The sequence below is a fragment of the Protopterus annectens genome, chromosome 11.part0 (assembly GCF_019279795.1).
Source record: "Protopterus annectens isolate FY-2018-M chromosome 11.part0, PAN1.0, whole genome shotgun sequence".
Classification (NCBI taxonomy): Eukaryota; Metazoa; Chordata; order Ceratodontiformes; family Protopteridae; genus Protopterus; species Protopterus annectens.
Genome location: NC_056745.1, coordinates 1,524,697,799 through 1,524,724,231, shown reverse-complemented (window position 1 = coordinate 1,524,724,231; position 26,433 = coordinate 1,524,697,799).

Sequence of the window (26,433 nt, the reverse complement as noted above, 5' to 3'; positions counted from 1 at the left end):
CTTCCGTGGAATACATTTGCTATGGTGAGTATAATGAAAGGTAATAGCTTTGACAACCACTGGGAAATACTCTGCTTTGACACAGATTGTTCCTTCTTCTTACTTTCACAAAAACTGTTCAATTGATCTGAAGATCTGAAAGATTTAGTTCTGTCAAGATAGCACCTGATTTGTTTGTCGACATCCAAGATATGTAGTATCCTTTCTCCCTTATTTATAGATTCAAGATGGAAAACAATGATATGGATAGTTTGTCTTAAAGTAAACTTGGATAGCACTTTAGGCATAAAAGAAGGATTAGTTCTTAAAGAAACCCTGACCCTATAGGAAATGAGGGTCAACTCACCATTAAGAGCTTGCAACTCAAATAACCCTTATTGCAGAAGTCAGAGCAATCAGTAAAACTGTTTTCCATATTAAGAACCGAAGGTCAGCCAGACTAGCTGGTTTAAATGGAGCAAGTGTTAGCTTTTCTGGCACAAAATTAATATCCCAAGGTGAGGCTACCAGTTTTCTTAGAGGCCTGTTATGCAAAAACCCCTTTCAAGAACATTATGACATGAGACTGAATAAAAAGAGGAGGGTCCAAGAACAGACATGCTGAAATGGCCGATAAATGAATCTAGATAGAGGAATAAGAAAGGTTATAGGCTAGTAACTCACAAAAATATTGTAAAACCACATAATAACTATCCTGAATGGGTGCCAGTTATGTTGTTGGCACCAACTAGAAAACCTTTTTAATTTGCTAAAATATCATTTTCTAGTAGCAGACTTTCTTGCCTCCATAAGTACCTACTTTATGACTCAGTAAACAGGTATCTAAAAGGAATTAAGACTCTATCATCCAAGCAGTCAATTGAAGATGATTGATTTGTAATAGAATCTTCCCAGTTGATTATTCAGAGAGGAGGCAGAGAGGTCTATTGGAGGAACTCCCCATAGATGAATCAAATCTTCGAAACCCCTCCAATCTAGTTTCCATTCATGAATATTTGCCCTGGTCCTGCAGCATGTCTGCCAGACAGAATGTAGGAGCCTGTAGAGTAAGATTGTACCGTGAAGCTACATCGCAAGCTAACATAGCTTTATCTAGTAAATGGGGTACGACTTGGTTCCCCCTTACTTGCTGTCATACCACATGATTGTAATATTGTCTATAACCACTTGAAGAAGTCCCAGGGACCGAAGATGGTTCAGAGAGTATTGAATTCCTTGATGAGGGCAAGCATCTTCTTGATATTTATGTGCCTGCATATATCCTTGCTATCTCACACCCCCTACACTTTTATTCCTCCTCATACTGTTTCCCAAGAAAATTCCAAAGCATCTGTTATGACTAAGTCCTTTGGAGGATGGAGGGAGAAGGGGAGGCCTGGATTTAAGGATATCTGTTGTCAACACCAAATTACTTCTCTTCTGACAAATCTCAGCATTGGGAGTTAAAAAGACAAAGGGTGCTGAGACCAAATAGATTTCAGATAACACTGTATGTTTCTCATGTGGAGTAGTGCTAGGCTATCTTGAAAGTCATAGATGCCCTATGACCCAAAATCCTGAGGTATTCTGTCACAGTGACCAAAGTCTGAGTGGAAAACATTAGACATAGATTTAAATAAACATCTATTTTTTTCTGTGTGTGGAACAACATTTCTTTGAACTGAGGTGCCTAGCTGACATTCAAGGAACACAATCCTGTGTGAGTGAGTCAAAAAAGACTTTTGAATGTTCTCTTGGAGGAATCACAGTTAGTGTTAAGAAATCTCTCATCCAAAAGAGAGATCCCTGGATGTTAAAAAAGACTCTGCAAAGATAAGCGAGTCCTCTAAATATGGAAAAAATGTGGATACCCTGTAGCATGCAGTGAACTATACCTGGAGCCAGACTCTTTGTGAACACTCTTGGTGCAGTGGATAGTTCAACTGATAATGTGATCCAGACACACAAATCATAAGAAATGTGTAAAGTCTGGATGAATAGGGATGTAATGATAAGGATATTTTAAATATAGTATTACCAGGAAACTTGAAAGAGAAAGCAGCGGTAACAGGTTGTGAAGTGACATAATTTTGAATTTTGGGCATTATCACAAACAAGTTTAGGAAAGAAAGATTCCAAACTGGTCCCCAAGCATTTTCTTTTTTGAAACCAAGAACATCATTAAATAAAAACTCTTCCAAACCTGGGAAGGAAGAACTGACCCTCTCACTCCTTGAAACAGCATATAAGCAACAGGTGAAAACAAAAGAGTCTGATCTGGAGGATGCAGAATGACGCCTGGAAAGGAGGAATTTCCTCCAACTGCCATCTACAACCTTGATGAATGATTTTCAGAACTTGTTTGTCTGAAACAATCTTTTGCCAAAGAGAAAAATAGAGATTCAGACTTTCCGGAAGAATAAGGGGCCAGGATGGGAGGTGGTCATTTGGTCTCTTGAATAGTCATTCAGACTTGTGGACTGTCCTTGGTTTTGGGAGGTTCCAGACTTCATTTTTCAACACCCTTGCCATTTCTTCTTGAGTTTCTGTTTATCTGAATTTTGTTGAGACTGTTTATTCTATTTTTTGACAAAATCAAATGAGGAGAGAGCAAATCCCTGGACAATTTGGAAAAGGAGGGATGACAAATCTTAGAGATTCATTGGGTAATTTTGATCCCTTCTTCACACTTTTTGATCACCTATGTTGCAGAGGGCCCAAACACAACATATCTATCTAAGGGAGAATTTAAAATCTCATTTTAACATTATCTGGGAGGTTCTGAGAATGCAGCCATGCAAAACTCCTTAAAACAGTAGCATTGGTCATAGCCATAAAAGCAGTATCAACTGAGTCATACACACACTGCAAGCAATGAGTAATGACCTGTGCAATAGAATATACTAAGTTGTTTAAAGCATATTTTCCTCACAAGAGTAAGCTGCAGACAAAGCATTCCTCATACCTTCCCAATTTGCCAGAACAAACTTTAACATGTGATACTGACAACCCCACATTCTGAAAATTAAACTTGCTTAAGTATACTCTTTCTTTCCCATACCTATCAATAGTTTTCCCATTCTTATCAGAAAGAGTAGGATTGGAATTTACTAATGGCTTAGCAGCAGTGGCATCAAATAAAGCTAGAGCTGGAGCTACTAGGACAGGTTTGGAGATAATGTATACAAATTTAAATGCCTGAGTAACTTTAAAAAAATCTTTCTACCTTTTTAAGGATAGCTGGCTGACTATCAGAAAAATTGAGAATCGGATACTGAGCTCTCTTTGAGTCTGAATAAAAAATCTGAGGAAAAAAACAATATCTGTTCCTTCATCTTCATATTCAGATTCAAAATCTTGAATCTCTTCAGGTTAAAGAGGAATCCCTCTTTTACAAGAAATACTTTAGAAGAAAGATAAATAGCCTGAACTAAACTCTGAGCCAGACCCGGTAAACTATGCCTATCTAAAGAAATTTGAGGAGGAGTAGATACATGCCTGATTCTGACAGGAAAAATGGGTGCAGCTATGTTACTAAAGGCAACAGCTACTTCTCCAGGGTTGGGCACTGCATTTTGGCACAGCAGGGAAACCTTCTTTATTCCCTCTCCCTGGACTGACAAGAGTGTCTCTCTCTTGCCCTCTGAGAGGACTCCAACAGCCACATAGGACATGGCTAACCCCTGGTCCATAGTGGGTGTAGGTGCTACACAAGAGAGATCTGGGTTAAAAGATGTGTGGTCTGAGGTGCAACAAATGGCCACAGCAGAGTCAGCCACTTGCAGATGAGGCAAATTGCAAATCTGCTATTGTATCAAAGGCTGTCTGCTTAACCTTTTCTTAGCTGGAAGAAGACCAATCATGGGACCTATAGTCTAGTCCATGGTAACCATGGGATCCATAGTCTATTCCATGGTAACCATGGGACCCATATTCTATTCCATGGTAGCCATGGGACCCATAGTCTATTACATTGTAAAGCAGAATGTGGTGCTTCTTCCCTGGGAAAGATGAGCAGTAATTGACAGCAAACACTGCCAGTCTACAACATTTAGTTTTTGGACAGAAAAAAATGCAGTAAAAAGAACTTTAAAACAATATGCCAGTCTAACACAATTTCTGCACAGAAAAAATATTTTCAATTAATGTATGCTCCTTTTAAACTGAAAGAGAAAAATGAGTGCTCCATTTACAAGTACATTACAGTCTTGAGACAGTCCATTGAAACACAACAATCCTAAATTAAAAAGAAAAAAAACTTTCATGAAAAAGAAAGTAATGCAAAATCATCAAAATTAAGAAACTGGAAGTTTTTTCCAAAAGGGAACTTATCCACCAACAAAGGAAAGCACAAAACAAAGGCTGACCCTCATAAGCCTCAGAGGCATGTATTCTTCAGTGGCAGTAAAGCTCTTAAGAAGCTCATGTCCAAACTTGTTTTTAGTCAGCTTAGCTCAAGGTGCTTGACAGTTTGGGCATGTGGAAGGTGCCCTAAAGCTTTACAAGCTGGCTGGCTGTTATAGCCTTGGCATGATATAACCCATATAGATAAGGCTACTGCAGCAGTGATCAGCATGACGAACACTAAGTATAGCACTTGTTATGGTAGTAGAGCTAGTTAGAGCTAGTTAGTAATCTTATTTTCCAAAGTAACAGCAGTATAGCTAACTGTTAAAGATCATGTACAACCTTTTTGCTTACCTTTGCGACATCTGGAAAAGTCATTGCTCTCTTACAGTCAGGATTTTAAAAATAAAATGTCTTCAATCCACATTAAAGTTTTATTTTCTTAATTGTTTTCAAAGCAGGGATATTACAGTGCTCTTTCTGAATGCTACTGGCTCAGCTGAGCGAACCCTCATCATCACATGTAGTACAGTGATGACATGAGTTTGGGGCTGTCATTGCATTCCAGTAACCCAGTGAAATGGGGAAAATAAAATAATACCAGTGACAAAAGCAGAGATCAGTCACTTGGAACTAAGTAACTTTTAATGACTGCACAAGGCTGTGTGGCTGTGTCATTAACTGTTTCTATTGCCTGAGTGCAAATTTAATCATTACATTTCCTGTTAACTTCTGATTTGTGTGGTAACTGTTCTACGCGATGGATTCTACAACTGTAGAACTTGACTATAGACCAGAGTCGAGGGAATTTTCAGCTATACCAGAAGGACTTTTACATCATGTTCCTAACCCTTTATTGGCTTTGGATTTAGGAGGGTCGCTTAACCCTGCCTCACCTATTTTACCGGAAGAAAATCTTGCAGATTTCAACCAGACTGTGAAAGATTTTGAAGACAAGTTGTATTTGCTGCAAAGGTATGCCTGGCAAAGGCAACACCTTGAAGCCTCTATACACCATCGCATTGTACCCGAGGAATTTTTGTATGCCGTCGTATGGAACTAATCATCCGATGCTTTTGAAAAAGTGGCAGGACTTAAATATTGAACAAGGTTTCAGGTACATGTCACTTTTAAATGAATACTTTTTACCACTTGAGACTAAGTTGTGCACTGAAATAGATACAATGTATAAAAATTTGACTGATAAATTTAAATCAGACTATGCTAAGAATAGACTGCAAACCATTTTCTCACAAGTAAACTCTTTTAGTGAGAAATTGAAACAGATAAAATTGAAAAAATTACAGAGGGACTTTAATGACTTCCAAACAGGTCAGATTTTTGTTTGGCCCAGGCATAATAATACACAAACTAGAGCGCCAAGGCCGGCTTCCCCGGTACACACTATTGATGATGTTATACATCATGCTGATGCTTCTTCATCTGCTGGAGGTTTGGCCTTGCCTACTCTGTCCACAATTGACAATGCTGCTGCTCAATCTAGTGAATCCGATTTTCCTAGACTAACTGCCTATTCTGCTACACCACCTCCTAACCAATTAGCCTTTGTTAATATACAAAAAGACAATCGATTAGGTGCGAAACCTAAAGTTGCTCAAGAAACAAGTCGTTTTTTACCATATCCCATAAAACTACAGTACCAAGGGAGAGGACGCTCTCAAAGCAGAGGGCCAAGAAAAAGGAAAGTATCCGAGGAGAGTTACGGAACAACACGAAGGCAAAGAATGTGACTGATATATTTGTCAATTTATCTGATTATGACTTGTGTTTATCTGATGTTAGCCTGATTAACAAGGGCTTAAATTTTATACCAGCACATTGCAGTAACTTGGCTGAAGTGTTATGTGAGTTACGTATTTTCTGTAGAAATATAGCCTTGAAAATGTTTTTTAAAAATACCACAATAATACAAAGTAATGAATCTTTACACCTTGACTCAATGATTCCAAGACAAAAAAGTAATTTTTCACCTCCACTTCCTTTTAGCTTAGAGTGTTTCCTAAAAGCTTGTGAGAGAGATTTTTACAAACTTTTCTCTACTAAAAAGAAAAGAATTGCATATGTAAATTTAACACCTAGTGAAATGACATCTTTAGCAAAATTCAAGCAGCTCTCTGATATCACTTTTAGACCTGCTGACAAAGGTGGTGGAATCATAGTCATGAATACTGTGGATTATAATACACTGATGTTAAATATGTTATCTGATCGAGAAACTTATTCCATCATTTCTCAGAAAAAAGTTTGCTCCATAATAGCTAATGTACATGCAACTTTGCATGACCTTCTTATGTGCCGACAAGTCACTCTAGAAGAGTATAAATATCTATACATAGAGTTTCCTACAATTCCCACAATAAAAGGTCTGCCAAAGATTCATAAACAAGTAAAACCTATACCCCTCAGGCCTATAGTTTCAGGCTGTAATTGGGTAACTGCTACTATTTCCACTGCCCTTGAAAAATTTCTTAGGCCTGTAGTAGATGCAGTTCCATCCTTATTAAAAGATACTTATGATTTGTTAAGCAGCCTTAAGGATGTGACTCTGAATGTTAGGGCTAATAAGTATATGCTGATAACCCTTGATGTAAAATCTTTTCGTCCATCCCCAATGATTTGGGTTTGGAAGCAATCAGAGAACTACTTGTGAGAGATACTAACTTCTCGACTGAGAAAGTTATCCTAATTTGTCAACTACTGGATTTAGTACTCAATAATAACATCTGTATGTTTGATGGCATTACGTATTTGCAGACATGGGGTGTAGCTATGGGCACCCATGTGCAAAAATCTCTCTAATTAGTGGTTTTGAATTGGGAAAAGGAGCATCTGTTTACTAATCCTACCTTTGAAAAAATTAAATTTTACAAACGTTTTGTAGACGATGTTCTTTTAATATGGCAAGGTACCCTAGAGGAATTCACACATTTCCTACATCATTTAGAAACTACTACCACTTATCTGAAATTCACAGTAGAAGCTTCAATGAAACAAGTAGAATTTCTGGATGTCTCCCTAACACTTAATGAATATGGAAAAATTACATCTTCCATTTTTAGAAAACCAACGTGGACTAATACATTACTTCACTTCAGCAGTATGCACCCTAGGCATATGTTCCCAGGAATAGTTAAGAGCCAGTTCACTAGATTGACCAGACTTTGTCAAGATAATGTAACTTTGGAAAAAGAAGCTGACCTATTAGAACAATTCTTTTTGGATAGAGGCTATGACTATGAGCTTGTTAACTCTATTAAAAACAATGTTATACATCCTTTAGATTTTGCATTACACATGACTAAGAAACCTTTTTCTTTTATACATAAAAAAGTTATTGACAATATAAGTATACCATACATTATAAAATATACCAGTGATGTGAAATGTTTGGAGAATATTATACGAAACAATTGGAACATATTGCAGACTGACACTTTAGTAACTAACTTGGTAGGTACCTACCCCTCTTTTCTGTACAAGAATTGCTTTAATCTAAAACAAATTTTATGTAAAGACTATGCATCAAATGTTAAGAAAACTACCCCAAAAGTGGGGACTGTTTCATGTGGTACTTGTACTAGGTGTAAATTCATCTGTTCTGACCTGACTTTTGTTCATCCCACACTAGGCTTTACTCATTGTGTTAATGTTTCAGCCACATGTCAGACTAGAAACCTGGTATACTTAGCAACTTGTACAGAATGTACTGCATTCTATATAGGATTGACAAAAGAAGATTAACTGATCGTATCTATGACCATCTCTATGAGATAAAGAGAGAAGCAAATACCAATGCATTAGCTCAGCATATAGTAAAATTCAAAGAACACACTTTTTCATTCAGGGTACTTGAAAAAGTAACTCTGAACCCTAGAGGTGGTGATAATATTAATAATCTTGCCCTGGCAGAATTAAAGTGGATTCTAAAATTTAATGCTCATAGTTACCCAGGCTTAAATACTTCAGTTTCTATCAAACCTGTTTTAAAGAACAGAAAGCGTTAGATACTATGATCATATTCTGAATTATGTTCTATATTTTCAAATTAATAATTCTTAACTTTGCTATATGGTATATAACCTAATATTCTGGTTATAATATCACATTATTATTATCATTATACATATGTATTTTATATTCATTATTTATATTTCATATTCTATGGGTAATTCATATCCATAGTTGAATTGATACATATTTTTATATTTATAGATATTTATATACATATTTTCCTATATATTTTTCCATATATTGACATGTGTTTTAAATCAAATTCATTCAAAATATGGATACCGTATTGGGTATGTAAACATATAACTGTGTATATATATATTTATTTATTTATTTATTTACATACTTATATATTTATTTATATACATATTTATTATCATATTTTGGCTTATATATAGATACTTGTATATATATTCTTTGTTTTCATGTTTTAATTTCTATATACATGTACTATTGACTGTTTTTACTCTTTTAACATCACATTTATGGCCTTTATTCTAATATGTAATAGGCAGCTTCATTGTTTTAGTACTCATGTAAGGCTTTCATTTTTTAAAGTTATCGCAGTTTATTGGATGCGCTTACATATTTTTGGATATCAGCGCTTCTTAGATAGTCTGACTTGTACCTATATCTATGAAGCTATATATTTTATTTTTGTTTTTACTCACATCTAAAATTATGCTAAGATGCTTGATTACTATAAGTAGTTGTACACCAGATTTGTTTGTGTTACTATAGTAAGGTCTAGCATACCTTTATTAAATTAATTGATTTTATTATGCTTGGTTTTAAAAAATGCAAGTACTGCCTGTAAATTTGTGCGTTTATGTTATTTCCTTAGATTGGAATAGTTTAGTAAAGTTTTTCTCCTTTTTGTGCTTAAATGCATTACAGGTGCCTAACTACTTCCCGTCTAATGAGATGTGACTTTAGTTACGACTGCAACTACATATAAAAAATTTTTTATTTTGAAATGCTCGCTAGAGTTAAGACTAGCAGGGATTTGTTTGCTTGCTTGCTTGCTTGTTGATTTCTTCAATTAGATATAGAATTATTTATGGAATACAATGAACTCATCATTTAAATGAATGTTAAACACTTCTGTTTATAGGATGCATTCTGAGTATTGTATTAGCTATATATCATAGATCTTTTAGCTATCCATGATGAATGTAAAGATGGCAATGCCGCTTTAAATATTAATTGAAGCATTCAATTACATAGGGTTTGGCTTTTAAACAAAGCAATATTTAAACACTTCTGTGTAGGGTTTTCATTGTCTGAAGAAGCGTGGCTGTGACCACGCGAAAGCGCTTACCTTCACCCTTGTAACTGTATTAAAGAAGAGTTTTGTATTTTTACTACAGCTGTTGATTGTGTTTTGGAACAATTATCTGCATTTCAACTTGTCATTTACATCGTGGTGAGATCAGGTTTCTGCTTTTTACATTTCCTGTTAATGCCCATAACTTTAAGTGTTTACAAGCACACCTAACAAAAATAAATTGTTATACCCATTTTCTCAGACATACTCATTTCCCATTGTTAAAAGTATGTGAAGTTTGGGAAGGGGGTATGTGTAAAAAGCTGTTAGCAGCCATTAAAATAACTGGGATCTTTGTTTTCTGCTAGGCGGATACACATAAGGTGAAATGGAAAAGCTTGTCCCCTGACTACATGATGTACAGGAATGTCCATCATGGCTGAACATTCAGATGAGTGAAGACATCCACTGTGATGGCTCATTTTTTGTTAGCTGTCCTTTTTTTCACATAAAATAGTAGTTTATTTGAAAATAAGTTTAGAACACCCACTAGACAGCAGAGACCTTATCAAAGCTGTGGAAACTGAACTCATATGCTGCATTCATTTTCATCACAATGTACATGATCTTTAAGAAGGAGTTGTTTTAATTTAGATTTGAAGATGTGTGGGTTTTCAGTGAGTCTTGGCAACATGGCTGGAATACAGAGCATCCACAATAATGGTGTTGGGCTTTTCAACCATGAGGAGATGTTTATCGGTAGACCAGGGTTGCCAGTCTGGGGAGTGCATTTATAACAAATAGCCTAGGGCAAGGCAACTGACAGGATGATATGCTACTCTATAAGCTACTTGTAGCTGAGAGAGTGAGGGAACGGGGTAGCTCTAGCCATCTTCAGATCTTCAGGGCTATCTAGTAATGACTGGAGTAAGCTTTAGTGGATACAGATTTGGTTATTTTATTCTAGCGCTACTAAAGTTTGTTCTTCTGTGTTGCGAGAAGGTTGGTAAAAATTGGTAAGACATATGAGATTGTAGGAAGAAGATAGGAGGTTAGGGTTGTCCTTTTACTTCTGCTGAGATGTTGCTTATCTCTGAATATGAGACCAAGCTTTTGTGTTTTTGATGACTTGAAAAGTGACTTACATAAAGCTCAATGCCAAAAAGTGCATTGTCATCCCCTTTGGTAAAAACTCTGTACCCATGAACTACCACATAGGAGGTAGTTTACTTAACACCGAAAATGTGATAAGAGACCTTAGGACACAGGTGGACAGTAGTCTCTTCTTTGATAATCACATCGCCACAGTGGTCAGGAAATCCTTCTATGTGGCACACCTCATCACAAAAGGTTTCTCATCCAGAAAAAAAGAGGTCATTGTTCCCCTCTACTCATCACTCATTAGATCCATTATAGAGTACAACGCCCCTTTTGGTATGTACCTCACAAGACATCTACAACAACTCGAAAGGCCACAAAATACCCCACAAAGAAGATTACTGGCCTCAAACAGATGCCTTACTCAGACTGTCTCAAAAAACTCCAGCTTTACTCCGTTGCATATCGTCTATTCAGAGGCGATCTCTGCCTAACATACAAAGCTATGTCAAACCCAGAGCTGTTGGACATGCTTCACTTAAAGAAATCCCAATCCCTCTGAGCTACATGCTCTAGGGACCTAAACTTTGTCACCACAATAAACAGAACATGCTGGAGGGATAGATTCCTGTCCCAGAGACTTCCCATACTCTGGAACAGACTATCTGTCTATGTCAAACAGAGCTCCTCATTAACACTCTTCAAGAAAAATCTTGATGATTGGATGGGTAATAGGAAATTCACCCTGGGGATCACTTCTGTGGTTCTGCTTGACAGGGGCACAGGAAAATAATTTTCTTGGGTGGCGAAAGTCAGGGTACCTTTTTGGCTAGGCTTGTATAGGCCCTAGGGCCAATAGCCTAGTACCTACCTATGAACCTATGAACCTATAAAAGCTATTGTCAACAATGACGCCTGTTAGTTTAGTGTTGGTGACTACCTCAACTATTGTATTGTCATTGGAGATGATTTTGAGTTTTGTTCTACAATCATTATTGTATTTAGGGGTGGAAAGGAGTAATTTTTGTCTTCTTTGGAATTAGAATGAGGTTGAATTTGGACAGCCAAGTTTATGTGTACGTGAAGGAGTCTTGACTGAGTTGCTGAAGCTGAATAGGATTCTGAGATGAGCATATAAGAGCAGAATCATCAGCATATTTGATTAGATTAGCATGTTTAACAGCAGCATGCAAACTGTCAATCAGTATGTTGGGCAAGTGGGGCCCATGTAGGTTTTTTTTTTGCTTCTTCTCTGTCCTTCATGATACCAGCCTGGCCCCCCAGTGTCCACTCATGCCAGGTCTAACAGATGTCTCCTTGCCCCCCCCAGACTTTTTTCAATCTGGTGTTGCTTGGGGTGGTCATGGAGCTAGGCATCTGTGGGTTTGGCACCTCTATGCTTTCTGTCCAGGGGGGGTTTACTTATGACCTACTCACTTTCCTCCTTTCTTGTGGACCTAATGGCATGCCTGGGGGTGGGAGTACAATGGAGATGTATGACACATCACTCTGCCTCTGCAGCAGCTCAGTCATATCTTCATCCTGTTCACTCTTTTAGGTATGTCTACTAATGTGCCTTTCCCAGCGTCCTCCAGGGATTGGCATGGTAGAATCCTATTGGTTCACCAACGCACCTGGGATGGTATTGCCCATCCCTCTCTGCCGCTTAGATTCAAAAGTAAGTACTAGGCTAGCTTCCAATGTGGGCTTTTTTAAGTCTAACCAATTTCCCTTTTTGCGCTCAAAGTACTATAACTTCTGTCTGTTACCTGGGCCACTAGTTGAACTGGGTCGCCTGGATCACACGCAAGGCTTTATCCCTGTACACCACTGCAGCGCCTGAAGAGAGGTCCATATATTGATCCAAGGGGTACTCAGAACAATACTGGTAGGAAGGTGGAGTAACTGATTGCCATTTAACACCCTATGATCTTTATGACAGAGAGCTTTGGAACCATGACATGATAAGACAGACGAAAAGATGTTAACTGAAACAGTAGCATGCCGTGGGAAAATATATCAAAGGCTTTTGATAAGTCTAAGAATAGTGCAGATATAATATTGCTTGTGTTGCATTTTTCATTGATGTTTTTTTATGATGCTGAACAAAGCAATATTAATGTTGTAGTTTGGCCTAAAACTGAGGTGTGTAAGACAGAACAGATTATTGTCAAGAATATATTTAAGTTGTTGAGGATCCATTTCTCCAGGATTTTAGATAAGTGAAAAAGTATGGCTGTGGGCCTGCAGTTAGAGAGTTCGGTGATAATGTCTCCTTTGTGAAAAGGCAGGATATAAAATTTCTTCCAGAGGGAGGGGACATAAAATTCTGGTATGACAATACAGATAGAATAAGCTATGACTTCAGCAGCAATTTTGATATAAATGCCTGGTTAATAATAAATTGCTAAGGTGGTGGACTTTTGTATGGGGGGGACTAATTTATGGTACAGGTAGAGAAAGAGTTGAGGAGAGTTTAAGGCACTGAAATTGTTGATGGGTTATGAAGTATTTTGTGGCTTGTCGTTGTTGTTGTAGTAATGCATTTATGGTATTTATAAAGTGGAAGTTGAATAGAGTGACAGTACTGTCTGCATTCAAATCAGGGCATGGTTGGGCTGTTGATATCTTCCAGGGGTTAATATTTTTTTGATGGAGCCACAAAACTCTAGTTTTTTATGGAGAACATGCTTTGTGTGTCAAAGTAATAGTGCATTTGGTCTATTTTTGTTAAGACTGCAGTTATCTAAAGTTTTTTGGTATTAGGGAACAACCAGGGTGCCGTGTTATGCTTGATTCTTTTTCTTTTAATTGTAGCCTGTTTATTTTGTGCATTAAGAAAAGATGCATTAAAGACAAGAATGACATTGGCTAGAGGAATGCTTCTGAGTAGATTCTAATTGATTGATTTTAGAGTGGATATGACTGTATTTGAATTAAATTTGGTTAAATTACACAATGTTTTTTGAGTACATGGATAGCACTTCTAATTGCAGAGGTGAGGGTGTGATCATTAAGTTTGTCTGGTAAGGTTCCGGAAGATGTTATTTTGTTTGGATTTTTGGTCAGTATCTGGTCCAGAAGGGATTGTTTATTATTGGGTTTGTATGGGCTTGATAGCTTTAGTTTGGATAATTTGAGTGTAGGCAGATAGATTTAGTGATGTGTTGGGGGAATCAGTAGTGAGGGAGAGTCAAGCTATGGTTTGGTGTCCAAGAATAATTGTTTCATAAGGGATGCTTGATGTTGTCCAGGAAAAATGTCTTCCACAGTAGAGATGTTGTCATCTGGTGGGTTGTATGCTGCATGCAAAATTTTATTTTCATGTATTTTGAGATAAAGATATCAGGATTTCAACATTCCTAGGTCAGTGGTCATTTTATACCCAGAATACATGAAAAGAGTGCAAAAAGCTTTCTTGAAATTATTAAGCAGCATCTTGATGTTGATCTACCATGTTTGGAGGAAGGTGCAATATAGTGGACATAGATTACATATAACCCCAGGATTTCATATCTTCCTTCCTTCCTTTCTTCAAACTCCTACCATCTTTCAGAGTTATTCTACCACGGCCTACTATCCTAGGCAAAATTTGGAAGCATAATTCATTTACCATTGATGATGAGCCATTTTCTAACCTTCGTGGATATCTCACAATATTACTTTTTGTCTGACATTTTCACTGTAGAAGACTAAAAGATGTTTTCTTTCAAAGTTACAGAGGTATATGGCAGGTAGACATGGAGGTTGTGGCAGTGTTTATAACTATATAGTATTTGGCACAAACAAGTTGTCCACTGCAAAGAATATTCACAACATATCCAATTGTGAGATAAGAAGTCCTGCCACCCCAAATTTTTATTTTTTCTGAGATATACTAGACCATGGACAAAGAAGTTAGGAGACCATTAGAAAGAAATTAAACAATATCAAAGCATTCCTGGATAAACCCATCAATGAAAGGATGCTGCTTTAAGTTCTATTTTTTTCCTCTAAGTATTTTTACCCCACAGCTAATGATTTCACACAGTTTAATAATGTACATGCATAGTAGTCCTTTGATCTGTGCTAAGAGAATTTGAGGTAACCATGAATGTTGAAAGCCAAATTCAGACAAGGCAGATTATTATCATATGTTGAGAGACTGTAGGTAAGTTTAGCTGATATGGACCAGCATACAATCTGCTATTAGTGCTATTTGTGAAGTTATGCTTCTTTTATACTGTGATTTTGAGTATTGATTAATCTACTGCCTCACAGTCATAGAATTGCAGTGGTTTTGCACATTAGCAAAAAGTGTCTTATCAGTTGTCTGTCATTATTGATGTAACTGTGTAACATACCACAGGACATTACTGAAGAGCTAGATTGCTATGTGCTATTATGCTAAATGGCTCATGTGAACCTTTGGACTCCAGACTGTTTTTTTGGCAAACTCTGGTCTATATTCATATACTGTTGTGATGGCAGACTATAATGGATTTCATTTCTATGTTATGTGCATTGTGTGATGAGAGTTTACTTACATTTCATACTCACTGTATTCAGTGTCATTTCTTTGTAAATTTATGAATAAGACTGATGAAAAATATTTATGTATGTATTTATTTATTTGACATTTCTTTACCAGGATAGTCTGTCTGGGTTACATAACCCGTTTTCAGTGAAGGCCCAGGGAGAAAAGCTCCACATTTATAACTGTTTCACATATTATACAATAGGTTACTTATACGAGTATACACAGATGGATATTTATAGGCAGGCACTTAGAGTTACTTTTCATGCTAAAGTATGTTGACAGGCACTTGCAGTTGTTTATAAAATACTAAAAATGTAATAATAAAACATTTAGAATTTCCATTCATACACAGATTGAAGTATTTGCTTAGAGTGTGTTTGACTGTCATAACAAAGTCAGGAGTCAGTGTTAGTATTATGGTAAGTAAGTAGCGTGCTTCAGACAGAAAGGTACACAGCTTCCATAACTTTCCTGTGATTGTTGGTAGACTAGTTAATGAAGAGGAGGTTAGTGTAGTAAGAGGAGGTATAAGGGGGAAGAGAAATGGATTAGCAGGTTGGGAGTTTGCATAATGCTAGGTGGGATGGTGTTCCATAACTTGGTGATAGAGTATGAGGAATAGTAATTTTCTTGGCTTTCTGGAAGGTTTGTAGGATTCAAGAAGTTTTTGTCTTTGGATTTGAGTGGTCTGTTTAGTTTGTAGTGTTGGATTACATTGACTAGAACAGGACAGGCAGCAGGTCTAAAGAATAGGTTGTGAATTATGGTTAGTTGAGTATATGCTAATTGGTTTCATAATTCAAGCCAATTTAGTTATTTTAGAGGTATACAGTGATGTGTACGGTTGTTGGAGTTTGTTGCAAATTTTGTTACTTTGTTATAGCATTGTTCCATTTTAGTTTTGGTGGAGTTTGTAGATTGTATACAGGAACCATAGAATTGGGGGGGGGAGCAGGAAGGTTTTAGCCTGGGTGGTCTTGATTGCACTGGTAAAGAATCGTCTGTTTCTGTAGAGGAGTCCTAGTTTTTTTATTTGTCTTCTTGATGTTTTGTTGGATATGAAGGTCAAAGTTGAGGTTTCTGTTGATAATAACACCTAGAACTTTAGTTTCTTGTACAATTTCTATGATGGTTTTGCCAGCTGTGAGAATATTAAATTGGTCTGTGTTGAGGTTGGTAATTTGGGGTGAAAGACTATAATTTTGGTTTTATTGGGATTTAACAATAGTTAGACCACTGTTATGCAGGATTCAATTGCTGTGAATGATTGTTGGGTTTTGATTAGCAGTTCAGGGAGCTTATGAGAGGTACAGATTAAGGTAGAATCATCTGCATACTGAATTATTGTTCCTGTGGAAGAGGAGGTAATTAGTTTATTGGTGAATATGTTAAAAGTAGGCCTCCTAAGATGAAGCATCGGGAGACTCCTGTACAGTTTTGTAGGAAGGGAGAGAGTTGGTTAGACCATTTAACTGCTTGCTTTTGATCATGTAGGTAGCTCTGGAACCAATGAAGTGTGGTAATTGAGCATCCTAGGTTTGATAGTGTGTCTAGCAGTAACATGTGTGAAACTGTGTTAAAGGCTTTTTAAAGGTAGGGGTCCAGGAATACTAGGTATCCTTTGTCCCTGGCCTTGTCAACAGTGTTTGTGAAGGATAATAGTGCAGTGGTTGTGCTATGATCTGACCTGAAGCTATGTTGAGTTTGAGTGAGCAGGTTGTTTTGGAGTAGGTATTTCATTAATTGTTGGTGAATATATCTTTCCACGATTTTACATTACAAAGACATGCATCTGAAGTGTTTCTCGCAGGGTCACTGCTGAAAATTGGCTTTGTTCCAAGTCAGACTTTCCTGGTAAATAAATATTAACTAAATAAATAAATAAATACATTTTAGATAAAGGGGATAGTATTGATATTAGGTGGAGATTGGATATTTCTTTGGTGTATCTTCCTTTATGAATTGGTTTAATGTGCAACAGTTTTCATATTGTCGGGACTGTGCCTTCTGAAAGTGATCTATTTATCAGGATGCTGTCTAGATGCTGACTGGATACGCAACTGAGTCAGCAGGAAGTTTCAGGTATTGGGGTGGGAGGTTCCCTGCTGATATGGAGCAGGGCTTTAGCTTGAGTAGTACTTTTTTTTATTTTAGAAGTGGGTGTAGGCTGAAAGGAGAAAGTAGAGCTGGATTTATTTTGTTAGTTATTGGTGTAGTTATGGGCTTGGTCTGTTGTGGGTGGTGTTGAGTTGTAGTTAGTGTGTAGGTTTTGATGGGGGAGTCCTGAGTTAGTTTTTGGGGTGAATAGGTCTGCTATGGATTTTATGGTGTGTTTGTTAAATTCCTCTGCTATTTGAGATGGGGTCATTTGGTGAAGGGGAGTGATCCTTGTTTGTTCCTGGGCTGAGGAAGGTAGCTACAGAGTGCCAACATTTTGGAAGGTTATTTTTGTGTTGTAGCTGGAGGTTTGAGTAGTAGGATTCCTTACATTTGTTAATTAGTTTGGTTACTCTATTGTATAGTTAGAGATTTTGCTGGGTTCCATTTATTCCATGCTCTGTCTCTTTGCCTCATGAGATCAATGCAGTTAGTGGTTAACCATGGGGTTTTTGTTTCCTTTACTCTTTTTGTTTGCACAGGAGCAAGACTATCAATTATTTTCAGCAAAGTAATACTGAAGTATAGTACAGCTTCATTGAGAGGTAGAAATTTTAAGGGTACCAGTTAATTTTAAATAGTAAGTTACTGAGTGTTTGTTGTTTAGTCTTGTAGTATTTCTAACTGTTATTGTGGTGTGTTTTTTTTGGAGGTTGGTGGTGTCTCTGATGGTAAAAGCTGGAAGATGGTTGCTTAGTGAGACTGATAGTGCACCTGAAGAGGAGAAATTGTTTGGTGAGATACAAGGATCCAGTCTAAGGTTGAGTGGGTAGTAAAGTCTTTTTGAACCTTGTTGGGTGGGTGATTAGTTGTCTGTAGTCGTACAGGTTAATACTTGTGGTAGGGGAGTTTGCAGTGATGGATTACAAATGCATGTTCATGTCACCTAGGATGACTGTTTCTACTTTGATGTTTTCAGTAGTCCAGGACAGTATATCTTCCAGGACCGGTGTTATTTCCAGTGCGAGGTAGACTATGATGATACAGATTTGTTTTAGAGTCCTTAAGGTTTAGGATGGTTATTAGTATTTCAGAATTATGGAATTTGGGTATCCTGTGTAGGTAAGGAGCTATGTTGAGTATGGAGGGATGAAAGAGAGCTATCTCACCACCTTTCTTTTTTGGTCTATCTATTCTGTATATTGCAAAGTTGGGGGGGGGGTGATTTTGGTATCATTTATGCTGGGGTGTAGCCAAATTTCTGTTTGGGCTAGTATACCTGGTTTGTTTTGTTCTATCTAGCATGCTGGGAGATTATTTTATTGCATATACATCTTAGGTTGATATAAATAGTTTTAGGTTCTTGGAGTTTGCTTGTGTGTCTGGTTTGGGTGTAAGTACATAGTGGGTTGTATTTAGTTTTGATGTTCAGATTTAGGGCAATAAAGTGGAGTCTGATGGTAGCAGAGGTTTTTGTTTTGGTGTAGGAGTTACAGAGGAACAGATAAAATAGTTGAGGGGAGATACTGAAGTAGTGACTTTGGTTTCGGGGTATATTGGTGGAGGATGTTGTTGCAGTGTAGCTGGCTATGACTGTTTTATTTGTATGTGTTGTGGCTAAGCTCAAAAATACGAGTGCTGTGCATAAAATGGAGGATGAAAGTAAGTTATTGTTAGAGGTGTATAACACTGTACTGTGTGAGAGGGAGGGACGTATTTGCCAGGTTTGATTGATTTTAATTTTACCTATAGGGAGTAGTCAATTATGAAAATGATGCTGTTAGTTTTGTGGGAAGTAGTCTGATTTGCTAGGAGTTGATTGTGGGTTGGTTCTCCCTGAGTATAGGTTTATAGGTATGGGGTTTGGTGGAAAAGGGGTTAGGGTAGGGGAGTCAAGTGAGCCCAAGCATAGTGAAGGGTGAATGGAGTGGGAAGAGCCAGGCAACCCTGATGAGCAAAGAAAACTCTCTTTGTATTGGTAAGTGCAGGAATCCAGCAAAATCAACTGAAAACTGATGCACTGATGTAGCGTAATAGACAGCAAGTAGTGCACTCAGTTTTTATTGCAGGTCATAGAGGTGTACACTGTATTATAGTTGAAGTAAATCTAATTGTTTGAACACTTTTAGAGTAGGATAGCAAATTAAGAAATTAAAAGTGCAGGAGGGGAAACTAGAAAAAAATGGTGGTGCCCTGTGAGGCAGCAGCTGCATCAGCTCATCAGGGAAAAGTGCTTAATTTTTCGCCATTTTCACTCAAAAATACAAGAAAACCTGGTTCTGGGCTCTTAAATGAAAATACAAGAGTTTACAGTAGACAGAAATTGCTGGAAATCAAGCATACTTCATCGCCATGCTGATGGATTGATGTTCTATTTTCTGCAGAGTCTGTGGGGTCTACTATAGTCTGAGATCTCTATGAGTTAAGGATCTTAACCCTGCATGCTGCTAAGTGCCTGAAACATGAGATGAGAGGTGCTGGAATAGGCTGGATAAATAAGAAAAGGAAGAAACGTGAAAGAATTAGAAAAAGATGATGTAGGCCTGGTACTGCTGCTACACTAAAGGCAAACCCTCTCAGGTTTGCACCACCCTCAATACTGCTTGCAAATGTGCATTCTCTTGACAACAAGGTGGACTACTTAAGGATGGAATTCTCTTCAAAAAACAAGGTGAGAGACATTTAATTATGATTACTGAGACACGGCTACACAGCAATATCAGTGACAACGCAGTAAATTTAGAGAGTTTCACACTGCATCATGCAGACAGAAGCCAAGCACTATGTGGAAAGGCTAGTGGGGGGAGGAGTCTACATTTATGCTAATAACAGATTATACTGTAACTGTGTGGTCATTATGTCTCACTGCTCTGAGAATCTGGAGTTTCTGTCTATAAAATTTAGACCTTTTTACATTTCTAGAGAGCTAAATGAAATCTGCATAACAGTGGTGTATATTCCACCTACTGCTAACAGAAATGAGACACTCACAAAATTGTACCAGTCTACCTGTAAAATGCAGGATAAACACCCTGAGTTTGCTCATGTGATAGCCTGTGATTTTAATCAGGCTGATCTAAAGTCAGTACTCCCCCATTACTACTAGCATGTAAACTTTCCAACAAGGGGTAGGAGTACCTTGGACACCAATATAAAGCAAGCCTACAAAGCAGTGCTGCATCCACACCTCAGCAGCTCGGATCATCTTTCTATAATGCTGATGCCTGCTTATAGACCTGCTTGGGTCAAGGAGAAACCCACAGTGAAACTGATCAGGATTTGGCCTGAGGGAGCATTATCAGCTCTCTGGGATTGTTTTGAGTTTACTAACTGGAGCATTTTCAAGGAGGCAACCACAAAAGACCAGCATATCAACCTAGGTGAATATACCGAAACAGTGATGGCTTACATCATAAAATTCACTGATCATGTCACAGAGATCAGAAGCATTATCACAAGAGCTAACTAAAACCCATGGCTTACAAGTAAGGTCTATGATCTTCTGAAGGCACGAAATTCAGCATTCAGGGCAAATCACAGGGAAGCCCTAAATGTGGCAAGGGCAAACCTGAAGAAAGGCATAAAAGAGGCTAAGAGGGAATATGGAAGAAAGTTACTAAACCACTTTGAGAACATGAGGGATACCAGATGGTTGTGGCAGGGTATACAACAAATTATGGACTATAAAATGAGAGCTGCACAATGTGATAATAACACTGACTTCCTAGACAGGCTGAATACCTTTTTTGGAAGATTTGAGGAGAGGAACACCACAACTGTGCAAAGGTTACACACAGAGCAGTATGATGCAGTACTCAGCCTTAGCCTGATGGAAGTAAAAAGGGTGCTACAGAAAATCGATCCCAGAAAGGTGGCTGATCCAGATAATATCTTGAGTAAGGTGTTAAAGAGCTGTGTAGACCAACTATGTACAGTACTCTCAGATTTATTTAACACCTCTCTTGGCCTAGCAAAGTTCCCTTCATGCTACAAAGTAACAAATATCATCCCTCTATGCAAAAAAGGCTCACCCTCCAGCTTGAATGACTTCAGGCCTGTTGCACTAACATCCACAGTTATGAAATGTTTTGAGAGGCTAGTAAAGAAACATCTGTCTGTGGAACTAACATCAACTTTTGATCTACTGCAGTTTGCCTACAGAGAAAACAGATCTATGGCTGATGCAATAGTAGTCACATTGCATCTTGCTCTTGAACATCTGGAGAACGAGGACAACTATGTGAGAATGTTATTCATTGACTTTAGCTCAGCATTTAACACAGCTGTCTCTATGCAACTGATCAGTAAGCTAGTACATCTGGGCATCAGCAAACACCTCTGCGACTGGATCTTGGACTTTTGATTAACAGGCCACAGAAGGTTTGTGTGGGCAAGAATACATCTAGGAGCATAACACTCTACACTGGTATTCCTCAGGGTTGCGTTCTCAGCCTCCTGTTGTTTACTATCCTAACCCATGTCTGCACAGCAAACTTCAGTACAAATCATATCAAGTTTGCTGATGACACACACCACAGTTGTGAGTCTCATCAGGAGAGAGGACGAAAGTGCATATAGAGAAGAGGTTAACACACTGATTTCCTGGTGTGCAAGAAACAACCTTGACCTTAATGTAAGTAAAACAAAAGAGATCATCATAGGCTATAGGAAGAAGCAAACACCCCAAACACTTATGGTGATCAACGGTGAGACTGTGGAAAGGGATGCAATATCAAATTCCTCAGAGTTCATATGTCTGATGATCTGTCTTGGTCAGGAACACCTGCCACATAGTGAAAAAAGCCCACCAATGTTTCCACTTTTTGAGAAGACTCAAAAAGGTGAAACTACTATTGTCAGCACTTTCCACCTTCTACAGAGCAGCAATTGAAACCATTCTAACATCCAGTTTTTCGGTATGATATGGGAGCTGTTCGGTTGCAGATAAAATATCACTGCAGAGAGTTGTGAGAGTTGCTGAGAGGGATAACTTGCATTAGTCTGCCTGCAATCCAGGATGTTTATACATCAAGGAGCCTAAAGAGCACCAACAACATACTAAATGACTCAACTAATCCTGAAAACAGTCTGTTTATGAGCCTGTCATCTGGTAAAAGATACCACAGTATTCGATGCAGGACAACTAGATTCAGACAGTTTTTATCCAAAGGTGATCAGACTTCTTAAGTCCAACATTAGGTCTGATCACTGACAGGTCAGGAAGTTGGGACTTCCCATTCACTATACAATATTATTTTATCTATTATTTATTAAGCCCAGCCAACATTATAATTTTTACTACTAACCCAAGTGCAATATTTCTTTTCTTCAGCTACTACTGATATGTGCTTGTTCACCCATAATATTGTGCATGATTCATGTGCAACACTATTACCTGAACTTTGCTGCTAGATGTGTATTTTTAGTATCTTAACAAGTGTGTGTTTCTAGGAATAAATGTAGCTATATACTTAAGTGTAGAGTTGATTTACAAGATGGTGGTAGTACTATTATAATTTGTCTTAAATTATGTCTTTCTATGCATGTGATTTCTATTTTGTTTGTCCCATGATGAGCTGATTGCCTGGAATCTCATTTAATCTACACTTGTGTAGATCTAAATGACAATAAAGTTACTTTTGACTTGAATTTTTGACTTGACTAGAGGGAGAGGATGAGGGGAATATAGCAAGCAGCCATCCCTGTATGTGTGCACACACCTTCTGATTAAATATTTAATGGAGAGAGAACACTATCAATTGAAATCTTAAATATTTGTTGACAGTAGATATAGTACTGCAGGAGTAGGTTCTCCTTAATGCTAATGACCTACTTTTTCTTAACTGGTTGTTCTGTCCCTTGGGATATTCTTATGGGGTTTCATAGATGACTGTACAGGAATAATTCAGTGTTTGTAAGCCAGCTGCTGGAGGACAGTTCCAATTGCCTCTAGCTGATAGGGGAGCTGGAAAAAAGGTACAAGTTAGGTTAGATAAAGTGCAAGGTTGTTGTAAAAAAAAAGAAAAAGACTATTAAAATTATTTTAAAATATGTATTTTGTAATTTGCTAGAGGGTAGGTTTGGGGAAGGAAAAGGTGCACATTTGGATTAGCATAGAAGACAGTATTATTAACAGTAATGAAATGGAAAAGAATGAACTGGACACTTTATCATAGAGGAAGGTATAGTAATGCAGAAGGTGATGACTTAATTTAGTACCATTCGTTACTTAAAAAAAGAAACAGCAAAAATAATTTGTTAGGTTCACTGCTTAGTATTTCCTGAGCCTGAAGACAGTCAAGGTGTCTATTGATACCTTACACAGCAGATGCGACAATAGATTCAAAACGGTACACTGGAGCAGTTGATACTTATAGTGACTACTGAATACAGCAGATATCAGTTGGAAAAATAACAATCATAATATATAGTAGCCATTAATAAATGTACATAAAATGCAGTTAATTTCAGTTCATAAATACAGACTTTGAAACCAGGTGCAGCAAGTAGTATTCTAAGCTAATTCATGTAAGTCCCAACTATATACAGTACTCCACTAGAAGTAGTCTATTAGTTTTTTTAAAAAATATATAATTGCACTTACATGGTGTGCACACAATGTCAAGGGATGTGGAGTGCTCCTTCTCATTGAAGAATGATTTTGAAAATGTGCTAAACAGTACATCAGGCTTAAGTAAGCTCATACAGAACCTTAGGTGGAGAAGGGGATGGGGTAAGCTGGAAGGTTGCCTTCACAGAGCAGGAAGAGCCAGCCCGCCCTGATGAGCAATGAAAATTGTCTGAGCATAGGGAAGTGGCAGAAATCCAGAAAAATCAACTGAACTCTGCTTTGCTGATGTAGCATACTAGACAGCAAGTAGTACAGTCAGTTAGTTCTTATTGCAGGCCATGGAGTATAGACTGTATTGTGGTTGAGGTAAATCTAATTGTTTGAACACTTTGAGATTAGGATAGCTAATTAAGAAATTAAAAGTGTAGAAGGGGGAAACTATAGGAAGAGGATGAGGGGAATATAGCAAGCAGCCGTCCCCACATGTGTGTACACCGCTTAAGATGATTATTTAATACAGAGAACACTATCAATTAAAATCTTACATATTTGTTGATAGTAGATGTATTACTGCAGGAGAAGGTTTTCCATAATGCTAATGACCTACCTTTTCCTTAATTGGTTGTTCTGTCCCTTGCAATATTCTTATGGGTTCCCTTAGATGAGCATAAAGGGATAATTCAGTGCTTGTAAGCCAGCCAGGGGTGAGTACAGTCCCACGTTTTTCTAGCTGCTAGTAGAGTTTCTCTTAACTGGTTGTTCTGTCCCCTGGAAAATTCTTTTGGGGTCCCATAGATGACAGTAGAGGGGTAATTCAGTGTTTGTAAGCCAGCCTGTGGGGATTGGGGTGCATTCTTGAGTGTTCCTGGCTGCTAGAGGAAATGGTGTGCATGCAATGCCAAGGGATGCGGAGTGATCCTTCTAATTGCCAAATGATTTTGAAGCATTAGGCATCACCTCTGATGTAAATATAGTTTCAGACAATATATAGTGCACTCCGCACAATTATCATGATTAAATGCAAAACTCTTATATCTAATCAGAAGGCTTTCATACTACAGATAATCTTTTCTTCTGCTTACTCTATGAGCAAGTAGGGCAAGTGCATGGCTTAGGACTATGAAGAACTAAATGTAGTTGAGAAAAATATATGCTGATTTAATTTTTTACATGCTTTTGATGAAGGGGATAACATTCTCAGCTAGTATATATAAGTAGAACGAGCATGAGTGGTACAGCCCCCACCCAGTGCACTATTTTAATATGAAAAAGAATATTTCACACTCATGTTTTATTTTCATAAATTGCTCTTAAATTTTCAAAGTATTAGGACTCACAGTATAACATCTTAAACTTCCTATCGATCATTTCAGTGTAGAACCTAAATGTAGTAAAACATATTTTGTTCATTTGTCCCTAATACATGCAAGTCCTGCTACAAGTTATTTTGACTTTTACACACCTTTCCAAAATGATTAATGACTTTCACACAGACTGCAATGTTTATTTGTGATGATAAATGCAAAGGCAACATCTTTAACAATTACAAACATTGACGACTAGCAATAACAATAAAAGTAGTAACAGTAATGAAAACAAAACAATAACAGTAGCATTGTACAAAGCAACATTTAGCAAACACATCTATTTTGTGTTGAATAAATGAAGATCACACATAAAGTTATTTCTTCCGCAGCTATTAAGCAGTAAAATGTTACATTAGCAGTTTACATACAATATATATATATATATATATAAACATGAATGTATTATCTTAACAACAATACAAAGGGTTAGGGAAACAAGAATCTGCAGGCCACTCAAAGAAACTCATAAATATGTCATTGTCCATAGTATTTTAGTTTAAAAATGTTTATTAGTTTTACCATTGTAACACTATTTAATTAGATATAACAAACAGAAAACATAAGTAATAAACAATATACATCATTTACATTTGACCTGAGTAAAATTAGATAATAGAAACAAAATCATTCAGTGAAATTATTTGCATAGAATGTAGACAAGTTTTTCTTTTTTCTTTCCCTATCGTTAAGAATCATCTGAGATAATTTTTAAAGTCTCAATAAGAGATATTCGAGGGATTGTTACTCCATACTTTTGGTGCAATTCTTAGATCCTTGATCTTGATTTCCAACAAAGCTGTTTCTTTCAGCAGAGACAAAAATTCTTCAGCTGTTGGTACTTATGACGATTTCCTTTTTCTTCTAATGCACTACCTTGCCACCGCTAATACAGTCCAAAATAGGTATAAGTCATTGTGTTCATTTCTATTTTTTCATTAACATTTAACAAAATTAAATATTTTGTTAATACAAATGTGTCTGTAAATGTAGCTTGCAGAAATTTACTTTCTTCCCAATATTTTTTGAGTTTTGTACAATCGTATAACATATGAATCTAGTTTGTTTCACATTTTTGTAAACACCTCCAACATTCTTTGCTAGAATTAAATTTGACTAATTTGTTAGGAGTAAGAAATGATCTGTACAGAAACTTCCA